Source organism: Podarcis gaigeae, assembly GCF_964106915.1.
Source record: "Podarcis gaigeae genome assembly, chromosome: 5".
NCBI lineage: Eukaryota > Metazoa > Chordata > Lepidosauria > Squamata > Lacertidae > Podarcis > Podarcis gaigeae.
In genome coordinates, this window is record NC_139681.1 from 56,276,074 (window position 1) to 56,292,326 (window position 16,253).

The window sequence follows — 16,253 nt, forward strand, 5'->3', positions numbered from 1 at the left end:
TGAGGCCATGCTAGTACACCAACAAGAACACTGGAATGGCAGCAGCAGTCCAGCAGATGTGTTGTCATGGCCCCTCTCTCACCGCCCCCCTGGCCCAGCCCTCTTTGCATAAACAACAGTGACGCCCGTGTCAGAAGTGTGGCTCAGCCCTACCACACATGTACTACTGTTGTTTCCTTGTCCATGGTCACATCCACACCATACATTTAAAACATTCTTCTACTGCTGTAAAAGTCATGGTTCCCCCCCCCCAAAGAATTCTGGGAACTGTAGTTCGTTAAGGGCACTAGCGATTGTAGCTCTTTGAGGGGTCTCTTAACAACACTCGGCACTCTTAACAAACTACAGTTTCTGGGGATTCTCTGGGGGAAGCCATGGCAGTCTGAAGAGGTAGAAGAGTGTTTTCAATGTATGGTGTGGTTGTGACTCACTGCTTTGTGCTCCAGATAACCCTCTGCTGAGGAAAAGATAGTCAGTCCAGGAAACATTATTAGAAGGAGGTGAGACAAGTGTTAATCGGCAGCATCACAGATACCAATCACTGTTAAGCGCTAGACTATAACATATAGACTATCAGATGCACTCACCTTTCTGTGCCGATTAATATCAGAAAACTTGGCTGAAAGAAAAGCCAAAGCAGTATGTTTACCTCTTAGAAATTTCCTCCTAGGCCTCTCTAGCACTTGGTACCAATGGGTCCTATTCCAGATTACAGTTTTTGGAGATAGTACTGCACCACATTTCTCAGAAACAGAGTGCCTGTAAGTAATTATAATTAGTGCTTTTGAAAATGTTCTTTGACTTGTGCAAGAATAATAAGAGATGCAATTTGGGGAAATTCTGGTTGCAAAATCTGACTTTCCTTGCACAATGCCCACTGTGCATCAGGGACTGTATCGTGGTGATGACGGGAGAGAATGATGGTAAGTGTGGGAATTTCATAGTACATGTGCCCAGGGCAGGACAGAGGTTAGCAGTCATGGAAACAGATTAGGGCAAGGAGCAGAATGAGGACCTCTGCTAACAACTGGAAGCCTTCCACATATATGCTATTAATGTGCATGGCACATCACAGTGTAAAAGTGGAGTATTGCCCCAAGGATTTTCTCATCCAAAATTGGACACAGGGAAGCAATATGGCAAGGGGAGGCAGGGGACTGCTCCAGACATTGAACATTCTCCATGCCATGGATTGCTTTCACAAAGCTTACATGGAAGTTATATATCTCTCCCCAACTCCCACCATTCTTTATGGAGCATTTGTTCTGATTTTCTTGCAGGATAGTTATATGACAACCAGCACACATTCTGATATCATTGAGGGGTGTTTATACATATTCATCATTCTACCATCCCACACTTTTCAGTGCATTTCGTCGTCAGTTTCCTAACTGCAAAAGCCAGTTGTGTGTGTGTGTGTATTTGTTGCACTAGGGCAACAGAGCAGTGTAATCCTCTTGAATAGTGCAAACCTAAATTTACAGGATGCACTGGAATCCCTCCTGTAAAATACAGTCTGGAGGCATCCATGGATAAACAAGAAAAGAATGTACAATTACTTCAGTAGCATGTGGCTTCCTTACAGTAGGACAACGTGGGGATTGTGCCAAAGGCTTCATGCAAAGCTTGAGGTTTTGAGGAAGGATTTAAAGAAATGAAAGGGAGGAGGTGGCATCCTTCTTTTAGGTAACCTTTACTGACTGCTGCCCATCTCATATCATGGCCAGGAAGATATGAGTGGTGAAATGAAATTAACCTTCGTTGGCTTTTGGGGTGACAGCTGCAAGCATCCATTTTCTATCTAGTGGCATTGTTGCTTCAAAGGCCATTGTAGGCTAACTTGAGTGTGTGGTTCAGTGCTACAGAGACCACTTACATATTGCCAAAAAAGAGGGAGGGAAAGGGCACAGATCTGTATAAAACAAGCACATGCTGATTTATAAGTGCAGACACAAAATGTAATTACAAATAGGAATAGAGCACACCTCACCAGACTGCAGAACACTGTGACCAGCTGCTGTCCAGCAGCTAAATGTTGACAGGCAAGTTCAAGGCTTCTGCTGTCCTTTCTTATGGTTATTTATCTTTAAACCAGACTTGGGACAGAACAGCACTTCACATAGAGGATGCCTTCAAACAGAGAACGGTAATGTTGGGTACGTAGCCACTCCTAACATGCACATCTCTGCCTTGTTGTGGTTGTGGTCTGATGTAAGTTGAAATCAACACAGATTGTCTAAAAGGTTTGGCTGGCATTGATTGGGAGGGGTTGGGGAAAGAGCCCCTAATTACGTATGCCCTGCTTGTCTGTCAGAAGTCTTAGAAGACTAGTTTGTATATTGGGTTCTTCTAGGTCTCTATCTCCACCATGAGGTCAAATGATGCATTACATGGTTTACCTTCTGTTTTTCATTTTAACCGTGAAGTCATGGCTAGCAGCAACTGGTCCAGAAAGGTGCACTTTTAATCTAGCATGGGTGTGTGGGGGAGTGGAGGATACTGTGCAGTATTTGCAGCTTTGCTCTCTCTCTTATTCCTCCTAGTTTGTCATTTGTGAGCAGCCATTTAAAAAATCTGCATAACAGAGAGGCAGACAGAAGATAAACAAGGGAAGCTGTGTTAGGTCCATAAAGGGGGTGGGCAGATCAACCACAGTTCAGCGAAGAACTTTATTTGGGCCAAGCAAAATGTCACAACATTTTGAGCATTTTTAAAAAAAAATTATATTTTTATTCATTTTAGTATTGGTACACAATAATAAAACGAAGAGAAAATGTGAATCATAAGTTTGTATTGGGAACAGAGGGAAAGAACAGATAGAAATAGTACACTCTGATAGAACATCAATTTATTGTAAATAAATTATAAGGAGCTATCATTCTATAATTGTATAAACATGGACCATCTTTTGATACATTTTAAAAAACAAATTAGTTGTTTGTTTGCTTTATCTGCAAGACTGTTTTCTGCAGCCATTCCATAACTGTTGGGGGATTTTTACATTTCCAAAATTGGGCATACAAAATTTTGCTGTTATCAGTAGAGTTTGTATTATTTGAAGATCAACATTTATGTCCTCAGATTGGGGCATTCCAAGAAGTATTGTTTTAGGATTGTGAGAAAGTTTTTCAGTTCCCCAGAATATTCCATCAGTCTGGATGCTAAGCAAAATGGGTTTGTGGTGGGGGTAGGGGGAGAAAAAGGGTAAATGGTTGTAGCCCAAATATCACAGTTGTAATATGAAATATAGGAGGAAATAACAGACTTGCATGCAGGATTGCAACTTTAATTGAATCAGGCTCAACTAGAATCTGTGCAGGTGTCAGGTTGCACCTGCTGAGTCAAAACACACACAGTGGCTCAGCCATTCCGCTTCCCACTTTTAAAATATAAAATCCAGTCGTTACCTGGATCTGTCCCTGTCTTTAAGTGAAGCACAAACATTCCTTGTTAGATTGAGAAGTCAATTAAAGAGAAGCATGACAGTTTTTGTATTAGCAAAGCTGCAGATTGATTTTAAGGTGTATGCAAGGATAAAGGAAAAGTTAGTAGAAATCAAATGGAGTAACATACTTACTTGTCAAATGGAAGTATATCAAAATATTAAGGATGGGCAGACTTTACCCCATTTCTGCCCTGTGGGTTAGCTCTGCTCCCATGCTTCTGCTCTGCCTTTCTTCAACTTGGAGAATTGCTAAATTTAGTTTCAGAACTGGTCCAAGCACAGTTTGCCTCAGCTTTTAGGATCCTTCTGTTCATATGCTTGTTGCTGCTGCTGCTGCGTATTATTAAGGTGTGCAAATACTTATGGGCATTGAGGAAACACAGCCGGCACCCACAAAAATCACAAGGCCATTGTGTGCACCATCACATCAAGATGATTTTTTTGTACTCTGTTTCATTAACATACCTAACCATTAGTGCACACTGGCAACCTGGATGCTGTGGGCAGGGAAAGACTCAAAGAAATGGAAGAGGCTTATGGCTAGGGCAAATGGCTTCAATGCAGTCTACAAATAAAAAACGGAAGGATAGGCAACATAGGAAAGTGGTCAGAGGGACTGAAAACAAAGACCAATTGGATGGAATGTGGTTTTTATTTTTCTTCTTTATTAATAAGAATTAGAATTCCCTGGGTTTCCCACAACTCAAGCCTTGTTCTAGAGAGGAATGAATGTGTTCATTACATACAACAGAGCTAAAGGTCCTTTTCTTTTCCTGAGCAGGGTTCTTACATACATGGTCTGGCTCTGAATCACATGAAGCACAGTTCTTGTGTGTATCTGATCATCATGCATGTACAGTATGTAATTTTGAGAAGGTTTTTTTGCTGTATTGTTAAACAATTTTTGAAGGGGGAAAGGAAGGCTAGCAGATTGCTAAGGTATCAGTGGCATACCACAAACAAGACAAGTTAATTTGCAGCCCCCAAATCTGAGGTGAACTTAATATAGGGAGAACTTTATAAGCTTCCTTTATTTTGGTCCACAGAAAAATAATTACAGGGATATAGCTGGAGTGGAAAGTTTGCTAACTCAGCCTCCTTTCCTGCTTAAAATCTTCTAGCTGTCCCTAATGGAAAGACCCCACAACTTTTCCTGAGTAATCCAATCGGCTGTTCAGTTATCCTTGCATTTAGGAGGTTTTGAACTTACATCTGCTGCATTTCAACCTCAACTCATTATTCCTCACCCTGCCTCAAGCTGTTATCCTTTAAGCAGTTATTCAGACTTAAAAATAGCTATCAAACCTTGTCCTTTTCCTCCCAACTTAAACATGTAGAGTTCCTTATATACCATAAATTCCATTTTTCATTGTTCTCTTTTTAAGGCTTAAAAGCAGTGATATAAAGGCCAATTTGCATGACCAGATTGACCCACTGACTCTACTTTTTCAACACAACCATCACACCAAGTATATCAGCTTTCCTCAATCTGCCTTTCAGATGTTTTGGGCTCTAATTCCAGTAATCAGAAATAACAAGAGTTGGAGTCCAGTGACATCTAGGGGGCACCAGATGCAAAAAGGTTAAACTATACACGTAGTCTTCAAGCTTTTCAGACCCAGGACCCACTTTGCACCCAAACATACATTTGGGGATCCTTTCTGAGTCATTTACCATATATTTTCATAGTGGTAGTGCTCATGTTATGACTCACTAGTGGGTTCGGACCCATCAGTTGAAGATCATTATTCAAGCCACTTTCAGCATCCCTGGGATGTGTGTATGTGTGTGATGAGAGTTCTATAAGTCAGTGCTATTCGGGTGTGCCCCAAAGGACCTCAAGCATAAGGACTGGTGAGTTTCTGCCTGCTGCACTGCATTTGTGATCAAATAAGGTGTAGGCAGTTAGGAAGGGCACCAGGCTTAAAAAACAAACCATTCATGTCGATGGAGAAAATTGAAAAAAATGATAATGAGTGATTCAACCAAAATTCAGAATGGAAGACCCATAATGGTTTACTCAAAGGCTCTCGTTTCCAAAGCTCATTATAAGTGCATAACTCCTATGTGGGTCAGAGATCTGCTGCAACTCCGATACATACATCTGCAACTCAAAATGTCTGCATCAGACCCTGAAAATCTGGCAAACACAAATCTTTCCTCATAATATTTAGCAGATGCTTCTAAATATGTTTCCCACCTGTCATCTTATTAGGTGTTACAGCCCCGCCTTTCCCCATTTATCTTACAATTGCAACCATCTCTGTTAAATACCTTCACATTCAAAAGGTAACCGAGAGCTGTCTTGTGAGCCAAGTGTTGCCAGATGTGAGGGAGTCCAGTCGGAGAACCTGAAAGATAGATAAGGAATCTTGGACTGGCGTTTCTTCAGGCTCTAGTGGCCCAGTGCATATGTTTGACATGAGGTTCAAACTAGCCTGCATTATGCATATGGAATGCCTGCCTGATATGTTTTTCCTCACCTCTTGAATATAACGGCCACCTGATCCTCAAAAGGCCCAGTGTTAGGACTTGAGCCTGAAGCAGAGTGTGAACCTTGAGAATGTCAGGCGGGATTCTACCTGTGCACTATCACCAGCCTCTGGCCAAAGAGGCAATTCCTATTAGCCTCAAGCAGCATGGCTGATGGTCAGGGACAATGGGAGTAGTAGTCCAGCAACATGTAAAAGGCCACAGGGTCCTCATTCCTTCTGTAGGATGACCACCGAGACCTGCAGTAAGCTTATTGAATATCACTAAGAAGGAACTCTCCCAATGGCAGTACCTAACTCCATATGAAATGTTGCCAGGCAGGCCTGTTCTCTTTTCTGAGTATCATGATGTTTTGACTTGCTGGTCTTCCCTGATGCAGATCTGCCTCCACCACAAGTACTAATGTCCAGTATTGTTTGCTTTGTGGTCTCTTGAACCCTGATCCACAGACTACACTGAAGCCAGATCTGGCATCTCATGCAATAAGACTGTACTAGCCACCTGCTAGTCGGGCGAAGGAGCAGTCATGAAGATTAATAGGTATGTGCTATGAGCACTGCAGATTCCTCTAAGAGGCAGGCGAGCCCGAGTGGGACTGTTCTGCCATCAGATGGGAAAGGGAGGGCAGTTAGCTAGTCCCCAGAGGGCTTGCAATTATACTGCCCCCTGGAGTTTTGAAGGCTGTGCTTCACAATACATCGCCAGTTCAATTATTTTTGAAATGGTTCTTACAATGTGGTCTACAAACTGGTGTTGGGCCAGTTGTATCAATACATCTCACAGCCCTAGCCTGAAACAGGGAGGCCTGCTCTACCAGTGTTTGCTCCCCGTGCTATTTAGAACCCTGCTCAAACACATGGAATAGAGTAGGCTCCCTGCTTCAGAACCTCTGCCCCAATGTGTGGAAATTGACATGGATGTGATGAAAGGGAAGGGGCCAGTGAGCACTGCCCCATCTAACTGTGCGAGTAAGAATGCCTAGATTACCCATAGACTGATCCAAGGTCACCCAGTAATTTCGGGGCTCATTTGAACCCGGGTCTTTGCAATCCTAGTCACAACACACTAACCACTGTACCACACTGGCTAATCCGTATCAGTAAAGGTTAGTTGAAACCCAGCCTTGCTCCAGTTGACTTGGGGGATGAAGAAGACAGTGTAGACATACCAGCTTCACATGATAGATGCATGACTTCCTCCATGAAGCCTCCTGTTCCTCTTGACACAAACTGGGGTTCTAATAATTGGTTATAAACTTATAGTGCAAGGTCTTCTAGAAGTTGCTGAACTACAACTCCCATCAGCTCCTACTAGCATGACCAATGACCAGGGATGATGAGAGTTGTAGTTCAGCAACATCTGGAGGACCAAAAAAACCCCGCTCCTGCCATGGTGTCTTAGTGTCAGGTTATACCATCAAATGGTAAAACATTTGCTGGACTGTCTCACATCAGGCTGTGCTGGACTAGGGTGGAGGTTTGTGTGTTAGACTGTTCCCCCTATGCAAGGCAGGAGGTGTCATAGAAAACTAGTATGTCAGGAAAAAAGGTTGGCTTCTCTGGATGTTATTTATACCATGTTGGCCTTAGGAAGGAAAAAATCATCTTGAATTGATAGGCTCTGGGTGAGCCTGTTGGAGAATTAGTGTCTGCAAAGTTCAGTCTGCCTCATGCTCATCACATACCCATAAATTTCTTTTTATCTGAAGCTCAGCAAACCCATCTGTTTTCCTTAATTTAATCCAGGAGGGGAAAACATTGTTCTGTCATAACTCAGTTTTTCTACTATTATGCATGTTAAAAGACATTTAAATAAGAAAACGTATTTGATATTCATAATGGTTTCTGACATTTTAAATTATATTCTATCTTGTCTTCTGTATTTAAAAATAACAAACATGAAAGTGTGGCTGAGTCATCAGTTGAGCCCCGAAATTAATGAGTAGCAAACATTAATATAGACAGACACAACATCTGGTCGTAACCTGTTATTTGTACAGTGAATGAAAAGTAAGAATCCTCTACACTAAGCAAACACATTCTCTGTTGATCCTTACGTAGCCACAATGGCACCTTCCATGCACAGGGTAGTGGTAGCAACTGGATTGGGAAAAGCCCAAAGTTTGCAGAAGTGCACAGTTTAAAAAAAAAAAACCTTTACCAAAAAAATCTGAAGAGGAGGGGATTTGGAAGAGAGTCCAGTTGAAGATGGAGATGGGCACAGAGCCCTGGCTTTCTTGGTTATGGGAGAGATGGAATGGAGTATCTTGGAAGAGGTACGTAAGAATTATTCTGCTGGATCAGGCCAGTGGCCCATCTAGTTCAGCATCCTGCTCCCATAGTAGCCAATGAGATGTCCATGTCCATCAGAGCTTTCCAAACCGTGTGTCACGAAACATTAGTGTGTCTTTTGCAGTGTGTAGGTGTATTGTACAAACGCTCTCCACGCTCCTCCCGGGGCTGGAAAAGGGTTCGTTTAACGTCCAGTTTGCTAGTAAAACTGAATTACTGTGTTGCAAAATGATAAAAAAGGTAAAGGGACCTCTGATCATTACGTCCAGTCGCGGATGACTCTGGGGTTTTGGCTCTCATCTCGCTTTACTGGCCGAGGGAGCCGGCGTACAGCTCCCGGGTCATGTGGCCAGCATGTTTAAGCCGCTTCTGGCGGACCAGAGCAGCGCACGGAAATGCCGTTTACCTTCCTTGCAGAGTGCTACCTATTTATCTACTTGCACTTTGACATGCTTTCGAACTGCTAGGTTGGCAGGAGTGCAAAATGATACATGTCTATAAAATTGTGTCACCAGCATGAAATGTTTGGAAAGCTCTGCTGCCGGTTATCACTGGCTGGAACAATGAAGAGAAGCACTCTATGCTGCAATATTTTGTTCCACATCACACTTCTATTGCAGAGCTCATTTTAGAGCTTCTGAATATATTGGAGGGGGCAGGAGTGTGTGCAAAGCAAATTGTTAAATGTAACAGTTTTTAAAATTATTATTGTCCTGCCCTTCCTCCAAGGAGCTCACGGTGGCGTACATCATACATCCTCACACCAATCTTGTTCTATTGGTAAGCCTAAGAAAGTGGCTGCCCCAAGGCTAAGCAGTGAGTGTCAAGGGAGCAGACATTGGAATCCTGGTTTCCCTGGTCTTAAGTGCAACACTCTGGCCACCACACCACACTGACTTTCTAGTGTAGCTAAGCTAGGCTGAGTAAGAGTTTGTGGGATGTAGCTATGACTGCATCTAGATAAATATAGCAAAGCCAGCCTTGCGAATAAACCCACTAATGCTACCAGTCTATGTGAAATTTCACTAGCCCCCTTGCCCAGATCCATGTTAATTTTAAAAGCTCCTTAAAAGGAAAAGGAAGGGGGGAAACAACCTTTATTCTACAGCCTGATCCTGCGTGTGTTTACTTGGAAGAAAGTTCCTCTATATCCAGTGATACTTACAAACCAATGTGCGTAAGATCGCACTGTTGATCTTATGCCCTTAAAACACACTGGTTTATTTTGTTTTTGGTTTTTTTTTCATAATTAGATAAAGGACCTTACCAGTGTTTCCACACAATTTTTAGATCAGCAAATAAGGGATAATCTAATTTCCTTGAAAAATCCGGTCATACACAGAATTGCTCAATGTCAAAATTACAAGGCATAGGAGGAGAATGAAGAGCTGATTCCTGAACCCCTGCTTTTATTCTTGCAGAATTCTGCAAAACAATTGAACCTCAGGATATTACAGTAGCAGAGCGGTGTGCAGTAGTTGCTGCCAAGATAATATAAAGCGGGGGGGGGGGGGCATATAAAGCCCTGTGTAGATGGGCTACAGTGAGGGGATGGTCCCTTCTGATTCCCAAGAGAGTTGTTGTCACTTTATTTGGGCTGCTTTTCTTCCAAAGGGGCTCAAGGTCCCCATGGGAAGAAACCACAGCAAACCACAGTTTGAGGGTTCAGGTTTAACATGCTTGTACCACATTTAAAATTGCTGACTTTACAGAAAGTCAGTGCCACATCCAAAGTTGCTTTAAAGATTGCTGGACTGTAGGAAGAGATTTTCTCCAATAGGTGGAGTATCTGCTTCAGGTTTGTTTTATGATGGTACATTCACAGCCGAGCTGGCCTCCCAACAGATGAAGTGGGAAGAGAGCAAGAGCGATTGCGCTGTGTTTATTGTGGAAACATGCCACGTTTTAGTAGATTTACAAGCAGCTCATTGGAGCGCCTGATTGCTCTGCAGTTTTGCTTTCAGTCCGTTATTCTTGCTGATATGTTGCTGGTATATATCTCACTGAGACTGCAAAAGATTCTTTCGGAGACATGACGTGGGCCAAAGCACAGAAGATAGAAACCAGCTGTTGGGCAGCATTTCTTCCAGCGGCTTGAGGAATTCCAGCAGGCTGCAAGAGTCTGATTGGGGATTGCCATATACTGGCTGCCTTTGCAGCTATGTTGGTCAACGCTGGCTGAAGTAAGGTTTTCATGGCAGTGATTTTTGTGCTGATGTTAATTTGTGATCGTTGTGGTAATTCAGGATGACACTGTTCTCCCTAAATGGGGAAATTAGCAGGATAGGATCTTACTCCTTTCCAGATAATTCACAGTCCTATTTTCAAGAGAAGGGATCCTTATATTTAAGCTCCACACAAGTACTCATTTCTGTGCACTATCTTGAAATATTTTTAATACCCCCCTCCATCTTAAGAATCCAATTCCATGTTTAGTTTTTACTCCCACAATTGGATCTTGCATCTCTAAGCTTCCCTGCCTTGAATATGTCTTGTTTAACACACACACACACACACACACACACACACACACACACACACCGGTTTTCAATGTCTTAGATATAAGACAATAGAAATTCACTGGCCCTGTTGGGGCATCATGCTAAGCCATAGTTTATATCCTGCTGCAGCTGTGAGATTGGCCAGGAGTGATGCAGCATCCCAAGTGCTCTTTCTGAGCAGTGTGTGGGGAGCTGCCTGGTAAGCCTGGTCCTGATTTCTGAGGATTGGGCCCTCGCTGTTGTCTTTCCTTTTGCTGGCAGAATTTATGCTGGGCTGCCAGGTCACCTGACAAGCTGAATGGGCTTCAGATCCAGTGTAAGCCTCTCCCTCCCAGTGTTCCCACCCTCACTACTGCCTCGGAATGCCCCCGTTTCAGGGCTTGCATCAGTTTAAGATCCACTGTGCTTGGCTGAGCCAAGCAAGCCTGGATGAGGGACTGAAGCCAGTGTGTCTTCAGCTGAGCCAAGGTTGGAGACGTACGCTGGTGTAGCTCAGCAGAACCAGGAACCAGCCAGCTGAGCTGAAGATCCACCACATCCTAAGCCATTCAGTGGATCTGGGCTCAGGGTTGCACCCTTAGTGATGAAGAAAATGTTTCAAAACAATGAATGAAATGGTTCAGCATTTTTAATAGTAGCTTTTTGTGTAATGGCAAGGAAAAACCTGACACAGAAACAGACAGATTTTGCATTATGATAAAAGAAAGGAAATACATAAATTATGTGCATTGTCCACATGGCTGAAAAGCAGTCCAGGGCAGAGCAGACGCCTTGCTCATGTCATGGAAACATCATCCCTACATTGTGGTTAATGGGCAACCGCAGCCAACGTCTTAGTCAGGAGTTGTGACTGGACACTTTTCTGGATGTGGTTCCTTACTTCAGGTTATAGGGACAAGAATCTGCCATGCACTGAGTCAGACCATTGGTCCATCGAGCTCAGTATTGTCCCCACTGACTGGCAATGGCTTTCTGAGATTTCAGGTCTCTCTTGAAGTTGAGACCTTGTGCAATTAAAACAGCTTTTCTAACCCCTGAGTTATGGACCTTATCTCAGCAGATACGTGAAAGACTTGTGTACAAGGCTTTTAGTTGTTTTTCTTTACACCTTCCGCCTCCTGTTTTTGCAGGCCAACCAGCATAAAAGGTATAATTGTCTTCCCATCTCTATAAAATCTTTGGGCTGTATTGTTTTCCTCCCCCAGTAATTTACAAAGCAAACTATTGTTATGTTCCTGAAGGGAGCATGGAAAATATGCCACTAAAAGCAACTCAGTCTGAGAGAAACTGTTTTCAGACCTTCAAGAATGAGAAACACAAGGGGAGAGCTGCACGATGAACATGATTTCTTCCATAACATAAAGACTCCAAACTCAGCTATTTCCCTGGAGGCAGCAGCTGCCCTTTTATTCATTGCAGAGGAGAATCTATGCAAACATAGAATCAACACAAGCATGCAACAGATCCACAATGTGAAGTCATTCCAGGGTGCCAGATATCCCTGACTTACACATTGTGGTTTGGGGCTCCAAAGTGGGTTGTTCAGACCTAGTGGGTGGATTGGTAGGCTATGGCATTGTTATCAGTGTACCTAAGAGAAGCGGAATCTGATTCATCTTTTGTCAGGTCACGGCCAAGCTCCATGAAAACAGTTGTGGGGGGTGGGGGGAAGGATTCTGTCTCAAGCAGACCTGGTTCCACAGACCCGGAGGTAAACCAATTGCTTGAAAACAGGCTGGTGTTCGGATGCAAGGTTATGTTTAGGTGAGGCTGTCTTTATAGCTGCTTGATGAGAAGAGTTTGCATGAGGTAATCTTAATGTGACAGGGTGGGGGTGGGGGTAGGCTAGATGGTGTCCTCAAACCCACAGAGCCTAATTTGCCTGGCTTGCTGAGAGACTAGAGAGCTAGTGGCACAAGAGGTAAGGTGCTGGAAGATGGTTGCTGGAAGTCCTCGTGGCCTCCTTGGCTTGCTTTGGCTTGCTTCCTATGTTTCTCTGCAACGGAGTGGTTGCTTAGAGGGCAGCGCTTTCCATCTGTGAAGCAACTCCTATGTGGTTTGGACTGATGTGAACCAAACCAGCAACTCTCATCTTTTTCAGGGGGTTTTCCTTGGGGTTACAAACGCCAGGAGTATGATTGAGCGCTGATTGAGCACACTTTGAAAACAGCTTTAACCACATGGGAGCTGCTTGCCACAAATGACTGCCCATGAAGTTTGCCTTTTAAGCAATACCAGTGTAAAATGTGTTGTGAGCCTCTTTGGCACACTCGGATCTCAAGATATGTTAGTTATGAGAGTATTAAAAAATGCATGTGTTTTTTAATTTCCAATATTTTGCATTATTATTCATTTTTAATTGTTCATCACTCCTCCTTTTCAAAAATGGAGGGGAGTAAGGCATGAGGGTGGTTACAGCTGGTAAATTTTCTAAAGATTATGCTTACCCCTTTTAGGCCATGCAGACAACAAGTTGGTTTAGATGGCATGGTAGGCCAAACCTTGGTTTAGCAAAACTGTGTGAACATGTGGGCTGCTGGAGATGAGCTCACAGCCACTTGGCTCCTCCCTGGTCCTATTTACTGTCATGCTCCTTGAACTAAACCAAGGCTTGGCTTAGCATCTTGGTGGAACAGGGAATCGTGGTTAAGCTCTCACCTCTCTTACCACAAGCTGGAGCGAAGAACAAATCTTCTCATGGTCTCACTAAGTTAGATCTACTGTGTAGAGCAAACTAGTTCAGTAAGTATACCAAGATCCCTTTCATCCTTATGAATAAGGGTCCATCACTCTTCTGCACCCTTGAGTGACTCTCTGTAAGAATCAGAAAAGTAAAATGATAGGAGGAACTGGGAGGATAAGACTTATTGCCACAACAGCTGCACAACAACCACAGAAATTTGTGTCTTCAGGTAGAGCCACTTGGAAACTTGAAGTGCACACAGATCTAATGTGATCTTTGAGGAAGGAAATAAAGTGTTTTCCCGTTTTAATAGAAAAATATCAATACCAGTTGGAAAAGAGGGACAGTACTTAACCAGAAGCACAAATGCAGCATCATTATGTTGATGACAATGAGAAGAACCAATCCCCCCCCCCCTTTCTGGTTGTCAGTGACATCCATCTGTTGGCTCTGCTTTTCTACAAATTGCCTGTGTTGTTTACATTGCAAATGGATTGAAGCAGGAAGTGTTGTAAAGCCATGTGTGTGAAAATGCCCTGAATTGTCTTTGTGTCAGGCTGAACAAAGATTGAGGTTAATCCTTACCTATCTAGACAATAAAGCCACAGGCCTGTGTTTGATGTCCGGTTACAGTTACTACAGCCGGGGCTCTAATCCAGTGTTATACTCCTGGGACTCATTCAGAAGAGGAACCATGAAGGTGCTTTGAGTAACAAGTAAAGTGTGCACATGTATGCACTCCTCATTGTAAGCAATTGCCTGTCAAATTGAAAACCACTAAGGCCATTAAGTGAGGGCCATTTGCTACGTGGTGAAAAGCAGAGTCAGGGAGGTTGAATGGAGAAGTGTTCCCCTCCCCCGTTTCACCAAACAGGAGGAAATAAAGCAATGACGAGGCAGCAGGCCCTGCTGTATATCTCATCCATTAGAGGTGTCTGGCAAGAATCCTGTTTCACAATTAGATAAAAGCTTTTCCATTCTAAATCACTGTCCAGAAGACAGTTTGGAGCCTAAAATGCTGAATCGAATACACAGGGGAAGCCAAGACCCCGCTCTGGATGCTGGTAATTTATATGCATTATAAGCATTTACACAGAAGAATGTAGGCTCCTACTCAATGATGTGTTGGTTTTTGTTTTTAATTTAACTGGTTTTCCCCGCAGTTACTTTGCGATTTCTTTGACTCATTTGACATGATCATATGGTGTTTCTATTGTCTATAATCCTTGTGTGTTCTGCACTGCTTCAGGCTGCAGGGTGATGCAGGCATGACAGGGAGAAGGGTTCTGAATTAGCTTTCTCCCTTAGGCACTAATTTTTTACATGCAGGGAATGTTCTCTGTGTGACTTATTTTGTGGCATTAAGGGTTTTTAATGTAAATTGTATACGTGTTAGAACTATCTTCTACCATGTTCAACTAATCATAGTTTGTTGTTACATTCAACAAGACAAACTGAGGTAAGTTTCAACTATGGTTTATTGAAATAAGCCAGGATCAATGTGGACATAATGAGAAATTCTGATTATTGTAAAGGTTAAAGTTCCTGGCTGGCTGTGCCAGAGGAGGAGAGAGAAGGGGGTGTCGTGTGCAAAGACTAGCCCAGCTCATTCCTTGAGTGCCAGCCTATGATTTAGTGTTACATCTGAATCAAGACTCATGTCCCAGTCTTTTGATTTTCTGAACAAGGCAACTGTGTCTCCCAGTGGATATTGAGCTCTCTTCTTTACTTAAATTTCAGTTTTGGGGGAATTTAAGAGTCTGTTGTTTCTAATCCAAGAAGGAGAGAATAAATTAATTCATGATTTATCATTGTAGTCCATAGTTATGCTTATGGAGAGAGATGCAAGTTTTCAGTCTTATGGATCTAGCAGCTTTAGAACAGCATAGAGCGGTCATGTATGAGCAAGAGCAGGAGTGGGCCTAAGGTAGATCTCATGATGATTTGCAGTAGATAGGTAAGGATTTTTGATATGCAAAACGACCCCCTCCTATCACCACCCTAAATCATATTGCTGAAATGCAGAAAGCTTGGGATACCAGAAGTGGACTGTTGCATGGAAGGGCACTCAGAATAAATTCCTGGCTTCAGAATTCTTTCATTCAGTGTATGTCTTTTGTACCAGGCTCTGGTTGGTGGATCTTTGGCTGCTAGTAAAAATAAATAAATAAAAAATAAAAGCAGCTCCTACAAATCTGAAGTCTACCACCACTAGGCAAGAGTACTCTATTCCTAACCAAGACACATATGGGACATGGGGACTTTATATCTATGGAAATAACAGGTGAAATATGTTGAATATAAAGTAGCTACTTAGTGCTAAGAGAGTCACATCTCCAGGAAAGCTGCTAGCAAAACGCAGGTGGCATTTTTTGTTCAGAAAGTTAGAAAGACGTCCATTTGAAAAGGTGTTTTCTCAGATGCATATGCATAACTATACATAAAAAGTGAAGTGCCTGATAGCCATCTCATAGGATTATTGCCAAACAGGTTATGGGAGGCCTCTGGTATAAGCTTAACACATACTGGAGCATGCCAACATATGTCCTGACATGCTTAATACTTATGAGAACTGGTCTGGATTGCATCTTATAGCCTGATAGAACTATGAAAACAAAGCCTTTTATGCAAAAGCTGTATCAAAGCTGGTAGTGCCCGACCCCTAGGAAGTCTGTTCTGGTATTTTCCCCACAACTGTATGTAGTTTTATAGGATCTATTTTGATGTGCATGAACTCTGCTTTTAGCCATGTCGGATAAGGAGTTGTCTTTGTGTTTCCTTTTGTAACTTCAAATAGAATATGACCAGGAAGCACGTGTTAAATTAAATCAGGCAACAAC

General features: G+C 42.8%; 1 protein-coding gene and 1 long non-coding RNA gene across 11 annotated transcripts in view; one reads left to right on the forward strand and one right to left on the reverse strand.

Moving 5' to 3' along the window:
* The window catches only part of SH3PXD2A (SH3 and PX domains 2A), a 253,175-nt gene that overhangs the window by 125,408 nt on the left and 111,514 nt on the right, over positions 1-16,253 (forward strand). The gene's annotated exons all lie outside the window — the stretch shown is intronic.
* Positions 1-16,253, reverse strand: part of LOC310845869 — a 35,918-nt gene that overhangs the window by 18,375 nt on the left and 1,290 nt on the right. The window contains exons 2-3 of the long non-coding RNA XR_014565013.1: positions 1,991-2,130; positions 588-619 (exon numbers count right to left, since the gene is read on the reverse strand). This is a non-coding gene — a long non-coding RNA (uncharacterized lncRNA). The remainder of the gene's footprint in view (positions 1-587; positions 620-1,990; positions 2,131-16,253) is intronic.